The 16553-nt window shown below is 41.6% G+C and overlaps 1 protein-coding gene across 1 annotated transcript in view; it reads right to left on the bottom strand.

The window, feature by feature from the left end:
• The window catches only part of LOC144798061 (cytochrome P450 2D6-like), a 346978-nt gene that overhangs the window by 86732 nt on the left and 243693 nt on the right, over positions 1-16553 (bottom strand). The gene's annotated exons all lie outside the window — the stretch shown is intronic.

Genomic DNA, 16553 nt, shown 5'->3' on the forward strand with positions numbered 1-16553 from the left:
GCTGTCTCTAGCCAACGTGACCTGCACCTCAGCGATGGCGAATGAGTCTGACAGGCGCTACGGTGGTCTATCTGACTGAGGCAGGCGGGACTCTCGTCTCTCGATAACAAGATTTTGGGGGTTCGGCCACTAGGGGCAATGCTGGCCCATTGACTGTTATCCTTTGGAATTACCTTCTTATTCTGCAACATTGATTGTCTCTGGCTCTTAGAGGACTACAGCTTCCTATATGGTACTAGGATCTCTGGCCCTTCTAGGCTTAGTGCCACTGACTCTCATTGTTATAGGTGCTTTTGTCCGTTCTTGCATATGCTATTGTTGGTTATAAGGGGTATTTTGGAGCATATTCACAGTGTGATTGGGGCCAGGTGTTGGTAAGGGGGGGGGGGCTTGTTGTTGGTTTTCATCATGCTCGCTTATATGTACCCATGGAGTATAACCTGCTCATGTTTGTTTGCGTTCCCTGTGATGCCCCTGTCCAGGTTTGCCCAGCCCCCTACATGGCACTCAAATGTGTCTCCTGGAATAATAGGGGTCTTGGTAACCCACGTAAGCACCACCACATTTTAGCTTATTTACATTGTTGTAATTTTACTGTGACCTTTCTTCAAGAAACACATCTGGCTCCTAGTTTGACTTCGCCCCTGGCTAAGGACTGGGGTGACCACAGATACTTTGACTCTTACTTAACCTAGTCGCATGGGTTGGCAATATTGATTCACAGGTCAATTAATTTCGGCCATCTCTACACGCTTTTTGACCCACGGAGGTGCTATGTAGTAGTTTAAGGTGTGATTGACTCTGTACATCTTACTTTGGTGAACTCCTCTGCCCCAATGCTGATTGTCCGGATGTGTTTGTGTGCATAGTCTTGCACATTCAAGGTTTAAACACTCAGGCCGTGTTATATTTCAAAGTGCTAATGATAAGGTGTAGAAATGACTAATGCGAAAAAGTTTCTTTTATACATTTCTTGACCCCCTTACCTTTCAAATTGCTGATGTACAATAATTGCAACAACCATCATATCAAAGACAAAAAAAGTGCATCAATTTGCTGTGATGATAACCCAGCTATTGTTACATTTCATATTAATACCCTGGCAACAAAAATTATTAGGTGATAGAATTTATGAGCCATTAAAACTATTAGTACCAAAGCCATAAAAATAGAGGGGATCTGCCCTATTATAGTAGGCATTTGTCAACTGCCATTACAAATTTTACCAGTTGACATAGTAATAGAACCGATTCACCAAACAATGACATGATTAATTGGATGCTAATGACAAGGGTAACTCGTCATGGAGTTTCCATTGATTTCAATGGAAATTACATTGCAGTCCTAAAATAGCCTTAGCATCCAAGTGGTTAATGCCTGTCGGGCAGATCTCACGCCACTCATCAATATGTAAGGTCTCAAAACTAAACGTCTAAGATTAATCAGCTTTGGGAATAAGTGATGTTTTTCCAGAAACAATTACCCCACATACCATCACTCCGCAATTATTACACGACAAATACAATCACCATGCAAATTATCACACCGCAAACTTTTACAGCGACTATGCCTTTACCACGCATGTCACTACAACGCAAAGGCATGCATGTTAAAGGAATACTCATTGTAAAAGTTTTAAAGGTAAGTGAGAGTACCGTACCCTACCCTACACTACCTTACACCCTAATGTAGTACCCCTGCACAACCCACCCTCGACACACAGTCCTTTTCCTACATTTTCACTACCCAGCACGACCCCCCAACACCACCATAAACCACTTTTCTTCCCTACACAAACACTACAACACTACCTTAATACACTTCCCCTGCACAACCCTACACTACACAAACACAACATCACTAGCCTACACTACAAAAACACTACAACACTACCCTAAACTCTAAAACACTACCCCCAGCATGACCCTACAGTACACAAACACTACAACACTACCCTAAACCCTAAAACACTACCCCCAGCATGTCCCTACACTACAAAAACACTACAACACTACCCTAAACCCTAAAACACTACTCCCAGCATGACCCTACACTACACAAACACAACAACACTACCCTAAACCCTATAACACTATCCCCAGCACGACTCTACACTACTACACAACCACGACAACACTACACTACAAAATCAATACCCCAGCACGACCCCCCACCCCTAAAAAAGTAACCCAAACCCCCTTACCTCTCTCTCGTCGTGGTTCCACTCTCCTCCTGGTTCTATCTTCATGAATTCTTGGTTTTTTTCACAACGTGAGTGCATTTTCAATACATGCCTTTACAACGTAATTTGTTGTAAAGGCATGCATGGTAAATGCACACACCTTGTGAAAAAATGTGGAGTGATGGTATGCGGGGTCAAAGACCTCGCAGAGTAATGGTATGCGGACTCAGAGTCCGCGGAAAAAAAGATTCGGAATAAACGTGCTTCACCCAGCTTGGGGCATACACATACAATATATACAAGAATTTCCTGTGGTCATCCGCAAAATCTACAGTTAGAATCCGGCCACTGTTTGATCCTAGATCGAGTGCCCTCCTTTGTTGGGTTTATTACCATACATAACCTTAAAACATTTTTTTAAACTTTGCAGGAAAGAAAACATTCAGATATGGCTGAACACCGCGAATTGGTATGAATTAATCACATACCATGCATCATTTTTCTCAGCTAATGCATTTTTATCCAGTTTAAACGATTCAGCTTTAATATGCTTTTTTAAAATTAACTTATAGTTGGGCATTTTCAGATCTGGCAGTTACCTTTGCAGGGCGATATCTCGTAGGGAAGTTAAAATATAAGATCTCCATTTAGCCATGTAGACAGACGTCAATTTCTTGCCAACAAATATTCCCTAAAGATGCAGGGGCTGACGTTGACAATGCAACCATACACTTTAAAAAAGCTCCTTTTGATACCAGCCACTGTCGTGGAGACCGAATTCCAATCTTATTGCTGCTTGACACACTGACCTGGCAATCCCAAAGGCATGCATGGCGTATAACCTGCTCTTGTTTGTTTGTGTTCCCTGTGATGCCCCTGTCCAGGTTTGCCCGGCCCCCTACATGGCACTCAAATGTACCTCCTGGAATAATAGGGGCCTTGGTCACCCACGTAAGCACCACCACATTTTAGCTTATTTACATTGTTGCAATGTTACTGTGACCTTTCTTCAAGAAACACATCTGGCTCCTAGTTTGACTTCGCCCCTGGCTAAGGACTGGGGTGACCACAGATACTTTGCCTCTTACTTGACCTAGTTGCATGGGTTGGCAATATTGATTCACAGGTCAATTAATTTCGGCCATCTCTACACGCTTTTTGACCCACGGAGGTGCTATGTAGTAGTTCAAGGTGTGATTGGCTCTGTACATCTTACTTTGGTTAACTCTTCTGCCCCAATGCTGATTGTCCGGATGTTTTTGTGTGCATAGTCTTGCACATTCAAGGTTTAAACACTCAGGCCGTGCTTTGGAGAGGAGACCCTTATGCAGTTCTAGACTCATTGCTCGATTGTTAATAGGCGTCCTGCTCGTACTCACAATAAGGCGGGGGTGCCTTGGCTGACCTGCTCAATGCTAATCATATGGTAGGTACACAAAGGGCATTGCATCCTTAGACCCATGCCTACATGTTTCAATCTTCAGTTTATGACTCTTCCTCCAGATTAGATGCATGGTTTGGTACCATACTTGGTTGGATCACAGCTTGACATCACATGCCACACACTCTCAGACCACTCCTGATTCTGCTAGTCCTAGAGCTCCCCGTAGAAGTCTGTGCCACTAGACTCTGGCAGATTTGTCCAGACAACTTGTTAGACAGTGTGTTTAGGGAAGAGATCCAATAAGTATACAAAACAGTGGTGGCTGAAATGCTTGAATTCATCTCAGTCACTGGTAATCACTCAGGTTGCACCCCAATCCATTGTTAATTTTCAGGCCATGCAACCTCAGTTTGGAACTAGCTATATGCCAATCAGTCTTGACCCTGCTTCAATTGGAATAGTCCAGCCTGAACTGCCAAGCCAGTTAATCCCTGAACTGGATCGCATGCAACCCAGGACTAGTTTTGCCTTAGTTATGGGCTCATCACCCGGGTACAGCTCGGTTCCAGCAACCATGTGTGCACGGCATCCATGTCTGGGTATACCCATCACGCTTAGGGTGACACAATAGGTATATAAAGCAATGATGGATGGAATGTTTGAATTAATATCATTTACTGCTAATCACCCGGCCCACATCCCAATGTGTGCACACTGTGTCACTGGAATCGAGATGGACCCGGCATATGAGCCCATAATTAGGGCAAAACCAGTCCTGGGTTGCTTGTGTTCCAGTTCAGGGAGGACCTGCCTTGGCAGTTATAGCTGCACTGTTCCGATTTGAGAAGGGTCAAGAATGATTTGCATATAGCTGGGTTCAAACTGTGGTGACGGTGTCAAAAATAAAGATGGATTGGGATGTGGCCCAGAGTAATTACCAGTTTATTCAAGCATTCCATCCATCACTTTTTTGTATACTTTAGGGAAGAGATCTGGCAGGCCGCTAGAAATTATTTTAGCTTAAATAAGAGCACTGTAAGCTATATCTTGGTCCTGTGGGAGGCATTTAAGATAGTATTTACAGGGAAATGTATGAAGCTGTGGCCTTCTCAAGTCCCTCAGGGGTGAGCTGCAGCAGCTGCAAAGCGATATTAAGATACTGGAGAAGGCAAATGAAAAGGAAGTAGGAACGCATGTTTTAGAACCTCTTCTGTCGGGGTTTATACACAGCTGTTCTATGGTGGATAACTTGATTACCCTTTTCACTATCATACATCAATTGGACCCCCACCTTGTGGTAGTTGAAGCTTTTTTTTTAGATGCCACAAAAGCGTTTGATTTGATTGAAAGGCGCTTTATGTTCACAGTCCATGAACGGATAGGGGGTGGAAAGGCCTATTTGCAGTGGTTAGACTCCTTCATAGCACACTGCGTGCTAGGGTGCGGGTTAATGACTTGTTGGCCGATCCGTTATCTATTAAGTGGGGTATGAGGCAGGGTTGCCCTTTGTCACCACTCCTCTTTGCCATTATTATGGACCCTATGCCTGTTTTTTTGTGGGATCAACATCATTATGGAGTATAAGATTTGACAGACGCAACATCCTCTTATCTATGTATGTGTATAGCGGTCTCCTTGTTAAGAACCCTGCTGACAGTTTGCATCCCATCATCTGAGATATAATCGCTTAGGGACGTTGCTCTGGGCTCCAAATTAATTGGAATAAATCACTGGTAGCCCCCTCACAGATGCCACCAACACACCAGAGCTTGAGTTCCCACTCTGCTGGATGATGGAGCCAATACAGTATCTAGGTATTATGTATTACAAGGATATAGACACTGTTATAAGGGCGAAGTATGGTACATGCCTTAACTGGATTACTGATTTGATACAGCTGTAGATTAAACTGCCCTGTGGGAGGCTTTTAAGGTAGTAATTCCAGGGGAATGGATAAAGCAATGGTATCCTCAAGTCCCTCAGGGTTGAGCTGCGTCAGCTGCAAAGTGATATTAGGACACTAGACATATGGAAACGATGGAGGAACACAAGTTTTGGAAACTCTGCTGTCGAGGTCAGGGTTTACACACAGCCACTCCAGGGTGGATAATTTTTTCAGCCTTTTTACTATCATACACCAATTGGACCCCTACCTTGAGACAGTTGCAGCTTTTTTAGATACCGCAAAAGCATCACTCAATTTGTCAACTTCAGAAGAACCAAAAGCTGTATTTGCTCTGCCAGGATTGAAATTAGTGAGGTGGTGGTGACAGATTTTGCTGATTAGTTAACTCAACTAGCCATCTTGATAGCAAAATGACTCTTTTTAGATAGATAGACATCAAATTAGACTCCTCAGTGATCAAAGATGTTGATAGTTGACACTACGGTGCCCATGAAGTACTAAGGCATACAGCAACGTTAGTTCATGGTTATAAAGCAGGCATATCAGGGTTTTGCCCTGTTGAGAAAACAAGGCTACTATAACACATACACGCTTAAATGGCCTGGATCATTGTGTAGAGGTGGAGGTAAGGGTCTTCCTACAGCTGTTTTCCCCCCCTGTGCAGTTCACTGGAGATTGAAATGCTTGATGGACTTGGTTTATGAGTCAGTGTAAAGAGGAGCACTGCCATTGCACAGTACTGCACAATTCGAAAATCACATGACATTATACTACTACCATGCAGGACAGCTCCACCAGTAGCGTTTAGATACAATGAAACCCACGTAATGGAGAATTACCACGTGGAACCAATTTGTCTGGTAGTAAAACCACATTTCAAAATTCCATGGGGTTTTAATGCATACATTTAACAACGGCACTGAGCCAGTGGTAAATGGTTGTGGGGATTTATAGGACTCGTGGATGTGAGGGGTGGCGAGGGAAGGGGTGTTGGGAGTAAGGGGTAGAAAGGGGAGTTTTTTTCTGGGAGTGTGGGAGCATTGCCCAATTAAACAGAAAATGCGAAACGAGGCTTGACTACTGCTGTACCCGAAGCCTCCTGCAATTTTTTGGGGCCAGAATTTCTGCCTGAAAAAATGGGTGTGTTTTTCCCGCATCTTGAAAATCCAGGTGTGTCAAAACCAACCCACTTGCAATCAGGCAGAATGGAATTCCATGTGGTAGTTTGAGCGCTACATGACTCCTTCTCCGCCCTAATGTGACTAAGATCAAGAAGAGTGGTTCAGTTTTGTCCCTCTCATACTCTCTTATGTTTAGCATGACTGATTCGGTGCCACAATTAGGTTTCAAGCCAGAATAATAGACCAAGTCCCAGATTTACTAAGAGTCACACAATGCTGCTTGGTGTAACATTGCATCAGAACATTTGCATTGAGTTATGCTAGTTTCTTACCTCTTGGATGCGCCATGTTAATGATATGGCACGCAATGATGCAAGCTTGACGTTGAGACTACACAAAGCCGTCTTGTAGTGCAACTAGCCATAACACAAACCCTTCTTGCATGTCCTATAGCAGAGTTGATTTGACCCAAGGAACTGCGCTGCACTACAGCTCAAAAAACAACACAGTTGTTTACCACTTGGACAACAACGATAATGCTGCCAGCCAGGAGGATCCTACCAATGATGGAGATTTTGATTTATTTCAGAGATGGAAAAGCAAGAAAAATGTCTATTTGTCACCCCCAGATTACCCTTAAAATAGAAATATGCTTTATGGGCAAGCTATTGTGGTCAAAATTAAAGGTGTAACACCAACTGGACGGACTGTAGTGGGTGCAAGAAATGGTGGCATGGTTATAAGTGCATTACTAAGGAGGAACCAGCTAGGAAACTGAAGGCTGCAATCATCCCACGAGAAGGACCAGAATTCCTGGAGGACTTGCCTCCGAAAAAAGAGCTGGTGGCATCACTCATTTCAACTGAGTTGGGTACCAGAATTGAGGGTACAGACACCACTGAGCTGGAGACATTACCAACTACTCATGGTAAGTGTCCAACCAAGCCATCATCATGTAAAATCATGTTATTTCTTTCTAAAGGGACTTGAATGTTTTGCCTATCACCCTAATGTCTATGGATTGAAATATTTACAATGTCTAAACTTCCTCTGGGTACCTACCTCTTTACTTTTTTATATGTCTATCCAAAGTGCTTATCGATTTAATACCCTATGTTGCATATTTACAAACATTAGTTGCTGTACTCCGTTGCATGTAAAGGGAGAGGGTGCAGCATCCCCATACATGCTAAGATATGGTCTGTTGTTCTCTCCCCTTTGTTGACACACTTTTTGGTGCCACGTACCTACACAGATGCCCTTGCATAATAGAGCAACCGTTTCTGGGTTGTAAGAAGCATAGTATCAGTACACAGTGGTGTCCCTTCCTGTAGTAAAACTATGTTCAAAGGCGTGGCTCATGTTCTGTGTATGCTGTACAATGAGGAAACAGTCTTTGCAACACAGTCTACATCACACAACATTTACCATACAAGTAAGTATCAAGCAGGTAAGTATTTGCACCTTTCCCAAGCAGGTAAGTATTTTTTTAAATAACATAATTATTATGTTTTGTTTTTTTAAAAGGGTTTAGGTGTAGTTAGTGGTAAAGGGAGGTAAGGGTCATTCGGGTTTTAGGGGTGGGTAACGGTAAAGGGAGGCAAGGGTAATTTTGGTGTTTACTATTGAATAAGCTAAAGAGAGGTAAGGGTCATTTTTGGATTTAGGGTTGGCTAGTGGTAAAGTGAAGTAAGGGTCATTTTAGAATAGGGGTGGGTAGAGGTAAGGGAGTCATGGGTAAGATTAGGGTTTAGGGGCGGGTACTGATAAAGGGAGGTAAGGATAATTTTTCAGGTTTTGGGTGGGTAGTAGTAAAGTGAGGTAAGGGTAATTTTAGGAGTTGGGTGGGTAGATGTAAAGGGAGGTAAGGGTAATTTTCGGGTTTAAGGCTTGGCAGTGGAAAAGACAGGCACGGGTAATTTTAGCATTTACTGGTGGGTAAAGGTAAAGGGAAGTAATGGTAATTTTGGGATTAGGGGGATAGAGGCAAAGGGAGGTAAGTGTAATTTTAAGTTTCACGAGTGGGTCTTGGTAAATGGAGGTTAGGAGTAAATATACTGACCAGACATAGTAAAGGCATGCATGGTAAACGCATTTGTGTGGTAAAGGCTGCATGGAAAAGGCATGCATGGTAATTGCCAACGTTGTAAAGTCATACATTCCTACAATGGAGCACACATGCAAGAGGGAGAAATTAAATATTTACACCTGCCTCAAGGAAGAGCAGCATTTTGTGCAAAACCCCTGTCGACATATCTTCATAGATAGGGATTTACATCTATATTCATGAGTGGTTGCATGGAAAAGCACAGCCATCTCCCACGGATTGCCCTCTGATGCAAATTACCACAAATCACCACACTGCTCAACTTTGCATTACTTTTATTGACAATGCAATGCAAAATGCAATTTATGTTGTATTGTAAATGCTGGGGTGGTGTCCAAACAGTTACTCAAACTCAATCAAATGTTGGCCTAAATGCAAAATTATTAATTGTTTCTTGCCATCTTGGCAAGGTGTGCTACAGTTGCTGTGCCTCTAAGTGAACCCACCCAGATTTCTTCTCATCCAGCACCTACCCAGTGTGCTCAGAAGATCAAGAATTAGAAGTTCACTTCGCACGCAAAGTGTAAAGGGTGCAGCTGATGGAAGAGGTCAAGGGGCATATTATCAAGGGTCATATCGCTTTTTCAGCTTTAAAAGGCAAAAAAGTGGCAAGAGTATCTTCGCACTATAAACAAGCTCAAGCTAACCTTTATTAGCACTGCTTTTCGTGCAATGCCTGCCGTTTTTTTATCGCCCTGAATGCCATCGCTAATGACATGCAAAGTGGGCGCTCCTGGGTAAAACAGCATGGGAGAACTTGCTAACACTGCTTCGTAAGATTATCAAGCAGGCAGCAGACCAGCGAAGCAATGTTAAAAAACGCGCTAAGTGCGCTCTGCGATATTTATCGCAGTTTGTTGATAATATGCCCCCAAGTTGGAGATGGAGACATTGACAAACACTCTAGAAGGAGCCCATAGTTGTATGAACTCCAACAAGGTCTTGAATGATGCTATAACAGACACCCATTCTTTGTTACATTGGATTGATGAGTCTCTAGCTCACATTGCAAGACATATGAGGGATAAGATTGAAAAACAACAGCCTTATCCCTGTGGTACTAGTAATGGTGAAAAACAGCTACAGCTCTTCAATTCATCTATCCAATATTTCCACCATGAAATGAAGGCCAAAAATGACCCTTCAAATGCACCATGTGTGCCCTCAACAGCAAAGTTGCTGCTGTATTACCAAATCAGCAGACCATTGCCAGGGATTTTCACATAGTCTTCAGTATGCTCACTACTTAGATAACGGCAACTTGTACCATTATGGTAACGCTAATAATTACAAGACCTATGTTTCTATTATACAAATCAATATGTTTTAAGTGGATTTCCTCTTCTGTAAAGCTGATGTTCTTTTAGGTGTGAATACAAAAGGGGGTGGTGATGGACGGAGCATCTGAACCAATCAAACACTCACACCCAGTCAAAAGATCTGTTTTTAATCCATCACCGTTCTTTAGCCCACTCTGCCACTCCATTTCAGACATGGCTATATGCAAACCAGTCTGACCCTGTGCCTACTGGGAACAGTGCAGCCCGAACTGCCAAGCCATGCCTTCCCTGGACCGGAAACAAGACGTATGTTTCTATTATACAAATCAATATGTTTTAAGTGGATTTCCTCTTCTGTAAAGCTGATGTTCTTTTAGGTGTGCAACCTCATACTGCTCCTTGCCATGGCCAGAAAATATAACAAAATTTATAACCCCATATTTTTTTTTTTTTTTATTTTTTTTTTTTTGTTTGTTCCTCATCTCAACCATGGCTGGCCCATAAGTACCTTGGGCTCAAAAAAAGGTGTGACCTGGAGAAAGACTTGCTGTCTCAGTGCATGACTGGTAGGGGTCAATGATTATGAAGAGGTGCCAAGACCCTACAGACAAGTTAGTTTCATCATTAGTCACAGACCTTTATGTACTCTTAGGACGGAGCTTGCCATTAGCCAAATTACACCACTGCTTATACCACAGATTGACCTTAATTATAGAGGTCAGATATGAATAAGCAAAAAGGAGTACGACATGGCTTCGTAATCATTGGAACTGGGGAGAAAAAAAAAAAAAAAACAAAAAAAAAAAAACACCCCAGTTTCAAATTATTGAGACCAATCGAGTTTTAGCCAGAAGGCTCTTCTTTCTGGTTTTCCTCCTCTTGAAAGCTCTAGTTTTGATATAGAGAGCATAGATGAGCTCCAATCTTGTAGTGTCGGGGGGGAGGCCTCTTTCCAACGCTTACAAATCTCACGTCGAGCTACCAACATTGAATAAAACACAAGATTGTTATTTGCGGTGCGTTTTTTATCCTGTATTCCAAAAATTATCAGTCCTAGGTCTATATTCACAGTGATGCCTATAGAAGATGTTAATTTGTTGCTTATTGATTGCCAATAAGATGATAGATGAGGGCAATCATAAAACATATGAGCGTCAGAAGCAGCAACTAGACCACACCGTGGGCAAGCTACTGGTATACCAGATGAAAATTTTGACAGCCTTTGAGGGGAATAGTACGCCCTGTGAAGGGTAAAAAAGTGGATTCTTCGCAGCCAGGCTGGTTTGACAATATCCCATAACACAGTAAAGGATATCTTCCATAGTTCGTTCATATTTAATGTCGGCAGAAGAGAACCCCAAAGTTGATCTGGAAGGTGGAATACTCCGTCTATTTCCTCTAGGATTAAATTATAGAAATGGGAAACCTCTTTAGTTTTTAGGGTATTGTCCAGTAGTGAAGATTCTAGTTGACTGCTGCCTCCCAGTAATGCTTTTGGACGACGAGTGGTGTCAGAATTTTGTGCATTCGCCCAACTAGAGATCTGGAGAAATTTAAGCCTTGATAGATTGGGGCCTACTTTTCTCACTAAGTGTTCCCAGGAAAACATTTCCCCTTCAAAAAAGAGATCTCCCCAAGTTATGATACCAGCTTCTTTTAGCGGGCTTATCAAGGCATCTTTAGTCCACTCAGGTGGGTCCGGAAGGTCCCATATAGGAGAACTGTTTGAAAAGTACCCTATTTTGGTAGTTGTTCTAAGATTATACCAAGTTCTCGCTAGGCCCTGTAGTATCTTCAACTTTATCTTCTTAAAAAATTTTGGATCCCCAAACTTAAACAAAAATCCCACCTGATTTAAGCCTTAAATTTTAATAATGTTGAAAACATCAGGCCGATACCCTGGTCAGCTGGAGTTTTAAATAAAATTCGAGCATGTGTCATCTGAAACGCCCAGGCGTAAATTTGAATATCAGGGCCAGCCAAGCCTCCCTTCTCCCTGCGACGCCTTAATTTATTCCAAGAAATTCTTGCTAGCTTGTTCCTCCATATAAATGAGGTGATATCACTCTGCATCTTAGCTATCATTTTCTTTTCAAAGTAAAGTGGTAAACTATTGAAAATAAAGGTCAACTTGGGTAGAATGGACATCTTGACCAAATTTGATCGACCTAAGAGAGTCAAAGGAAGATGACTCCAAGAATTCATTGAATTCCTGCAGTTTTTGGCTACCTGAGCAAAATTTGTATGGGCGATCTGATTGATGTCTTTTAAAATTTGTATTCCCAAATATCTCATACTATCGCAAGGTTGTACTGGAAGTAGTGTATTATTTATATTCCATGTCATAATTTCGGTCTTTGTGGCATTAATTTCGTAACCAGAAATATTGCCGAATTCTTGTGCTAGATTAATAACTGACGGAAAAGCTGCTTTGATATCAGATGTTAGGATCATAAGATCGTCAGCGTATAAAGATACTTTTTTTTCCCAATCACTGTATCTAAATGGAGTAATATTACTATCTTCACGGATTAATTGGGCAAATGGCTCCATATAGATATCAAAAAGTAAAGGCGAAAGCGGACAGCCCTGCCGGGTACCTCTTGTAATAGCAAAAGGTTCCGATAGTGCACCATTTACCAAAACCGAGGCTGAAGGTTCGTGGTACAGTAGTTCCACCGCTCTACGAAAAGCTCGGCCCACCCCAAATTTATCCAAGGCCCCCGACAGGTATTTCCAATTAACCCTGTCGAAGGCCTTGGCTGCGTCCAAGGTGAGAATGGCCAAGGGCAATGATGAAGTAGTTGCCATATCTATTGCACCTATTAGGTCATAAATTAACTCATAAAGTTGACGACCCTTTACAAAACCCTTTTGGTTAGGATGTAAAATTAAAGGAGCTACCTGTCCCAATCGTTTGGCTAGTATTGATGCAAAAATTTTATAGTCCGCATTGAGAACTGAAATTGGGCGATATGACCCACATGCTGTAGCTATTTTGCCTGATTTCAAAATTAACGTAATGGAAGCTTTGCTCCACGATGTAGGAGGTAGATCTCCTTCTACCAGAATCAAATTAAATAGCGTGGTAAGAAAAGGGGCAATATCGGATGCAATATATTTATAAATCTCGACCGGAAGACCATCCGGGCCTGCCGCCTTACCAGATTTAGTATTTGCTATTGTTGATAATACCTCCTCCATCGTAATTGGGTGGTCTAATAGGTTCGCCTGTTCTTCATAAAGTGTTGGTAAGGTAATTTTGTTAAGCCAGTTTTCTACTTCAGTAGAGGTAATATTGTTGTCCTCTCTATAAATTGTCTGGAAAAAATCTTTGAAAGCTGACCTTATTTCAGGATCCGAGGATGCTGTTCCAGAATCCGATATTATAGAGCCAATGTTATTACGTGTTTGATCTGTTCTGGACTTCCAGGCTAATAGTTTGCCTGCCCCTTCACCAAATTCAAAATTTGCTAATTTACTAGCTTCCCACCTCTGCAAGATACGCTGATTTAATAGAGAAGCCAATTGTCCTTTAAGTTTCGTAAGCTCATCCTGTTTAGTCAGTATAACATGATCTGGACAATTATTTAAGTTTTCCAGATCTAATTGAGCTTTTAGTATATTAGTCTCTATCAGTGTAACCTCTTGTGTGTATTGTTTCTTACGATATGAGGTTTTATTCTTGATGATCCCTCTCAAAGAGCATTTAAAAGCATCCCATACTAAACTAGATGCCGCCGTACCAATGTTAATTTTAAAGAATTCCTGCGTCTCCACCTTTAAGTAATCCAGATCCTCAGGAGAAGTAAGAAAGGATCTGTCGATTTTCCATGACCTTGTCAGGTTTTGCGACTGGAGTTCAAGGTCCAACAGTACTGCCGAGTGATCGGACAGGTGTGAGGGTAGGTAGGTTATATCCCTTACTGACTTTTCCAAAGACTTGTTTACCAATATGAAATCAATTCTTGATCTGTGATGGTACTTGTAGTTTCTAAAAGAAAAAACGGATTTTAAACCCGATCTTGCCCTCCATATATCAACAAATCCATATTGGTGCATATTTTTAATGAGAAGATCTCTTGATTTAGAATGCATCTGTTGTCTGCTAGAGGAGGATTTGTCCAACTTTGGATCTAGCACGATGTTAAAGTCACCCGCTATTATCATGGGTTCTGGAAAATGTAACAGCTCAGAGAACAACGTGGCCAAGACAGATGGGTCATCGCAGTTCGGCCCATAATAGCCTACCAATGTGATACTTGACCCTCCAATCATTACAGTCGCAATTGCCCATCTAACCGTGAGGGTCGACCTTTTGTTTCAAGAGCTTTGTAGTAATGGTTTTTTTAAATAGTATGACCACCCCTCTTGTATTAATTGTCTGGGAAGTGGAGACTGATATGTCTATCCATCTATTCTTTTTTACCAAATCTAATATTTCCCCTTCAACCAAGTGTGTCTCCTGGAGAATAATGACCTGGGCACCAAAATCTCGGATATATTGTACTATTGTACTAGCTCTAGGTTTGGTGCGCAGGCCATTAACATTCCAGGAGAGAAACTTAATGGTATTCATATTTTACGTATCTGCTAAAATTGGTCAAGAGTCTTGTCCATGCTTTCTCCTTAATAATGCTAAGATACTTAAGATTCGGCCATTTTTTATTTATGGATTTTCCAGCCGCCATTTTAGAAATGAGAAACATTTTATTTTTTATTCCCCTAACCCCTCCCCTTGTGCACACCTCCCCCCCTCCCCTAAGGAACCCTTGATTATCCAACCGGAAGGAATCCGGTTTGTGATACCCCTGATGCTCTATCTAGGCTCAGGCGGAATGTTCTTAAAATTGGGATAATGGAGGGCCAAATATGTCTAGGTCTACTGAAACCACAGTGCGAAGTTTTTACTGGTTAAATAACGTATAGTGGAGTCTATATGTGTTATGTGGTTTTATAAAAGGAGAGAGGAGTTCATACACTCCTACTTTTCCGTGAATTTCAATATGTGGTTTTTTTCCCCTTTTCCTTCCCTTTTTTTCCCTTTTTTAAATTTTTTTTTATTTTTTTATTTTATTTTTTTTATTTTTAGTAGAGGGTTTTGTGATAGTGATTCCTTCTTTCCTAAGTTAAGCTGTTAAATGTAGCTTATATTTCCTTCTATTCTATTAAGGAGCATCCTTTTGAGTTTGGATTTTTTTTTTTTTCCCCCTTTTATACACTCACTCACTCAAAAGTTAGCACACTGTACTATACACTCTATGTAAGATTGTATAGGATTGTATAAAAACAGCTTAGATTACTTTTTGGAGGTACCTAAAGTTAGCAATAGTTCATCTGCTGCTTGTACAGTATGGACATTGAACATTTTGTTATTTAGCATAATCTTAAGAGCTGCAGGAAAGTTCAACTGGACGGATGCACCTAAATTCCTGAATGCCTCCATCCTCCGACCCAACTCCCATTGTCTATCAAGGGTCGCCCGTGACAAATCTGAGCGCACTTGGAAGGAAAAGCCATCGCCTGCCAAGGATTTTTGTTTTAAAGCTAAGTTTAAGATGTAATCCTTGAGTTGAAACGTGTGGAAATTCACTAGTATCTTGCGAGGCTTTGTACGTTGCGGATTGCGCCTGTATGGATCCCTGTGAATACGCTGAATGTCCAGATTAAGCTCCTCCTCTGTGTTTTTTAGATTCAAGGTTTTAATTAGGAGTCGGATAATGTATGTCTTAATGTCCGTGCCTTCGTTTGATTCTGGTATATTTAGGATGCGAATGTTACACCGCCTCGCATTATTTTCCAAATGTTCTATTCTTTCTGCCAGTGCAGTGACTTCCTTTTTAAGTTTCAATATCTCCTCTTTGGCATTGTCAAGTTCTATGGACATTACTGCTGTTGTCTCTTCCAAGGCTCCTGTCCTTGAGTATAGCCCATCAATTTTACTGTCTAGTGATTCGCAGTAGGACCTTATCTCTCTTTGGATTTTAGATGACTCCTCAAATCCACGTTTAATGTCCACTGTTAAATTTGTAACCATAGTTAATAATGCAGAGAGATCTGAAGGTGGAGTAGAGACAGCAACTTCTGATAGCATTTGCTCTGTACCAAAATGCTCTTCGGAACTTAAAGGTTTAGAAACTTGACTTAGTTGCTGTACATTGTCCTGAACGCATTGATCTGAGGACAGAGGGGACAGAGGGGCTTCAGGCTCCTGAGATACTTTATCTGATTTAGATATCTGGTTTCCATTTGTTTCAAGACTGTTATTGCTAACATTAGCGTCATTATCACCTGTTTGTAAACTTTCCATGACTGGAAGAACTGAACCAGTAGCCATATTTTCGACTAACGTCGAACAAGAGTTTACCTCAGGAGCAATTACTGTGGAGGAATATGGAAGATTCAAGACTTGGGGAATTGCCTTAAAATAAGAACGGAGAGAGGGTGTTATCTTCGTACCAGGATCTAGTACTGATTTTGTTGCCTTAGACCTCTTAGATCGTTTGGGTTTAGGCTCTACTGAAAGGTATGATGAGGACTTAGAAAAAGACTTTTTTATGCTTCCACTAGTGC

This window comes from Lissotriton helveticus, chromosome 12, assembly GCF_964261635.1.
Source record: "Lissotriton helveticus chromosome 12, aLisHel1.1, whole genome shotgun sequence".
Classification (NCBI taxonomy): domain Eukaryota; kingdom Metazoa; phylum Chordata; class Amphibia; order Caudata; family Salamandridae; genus Lissotriton; species Lissotriton helveticus.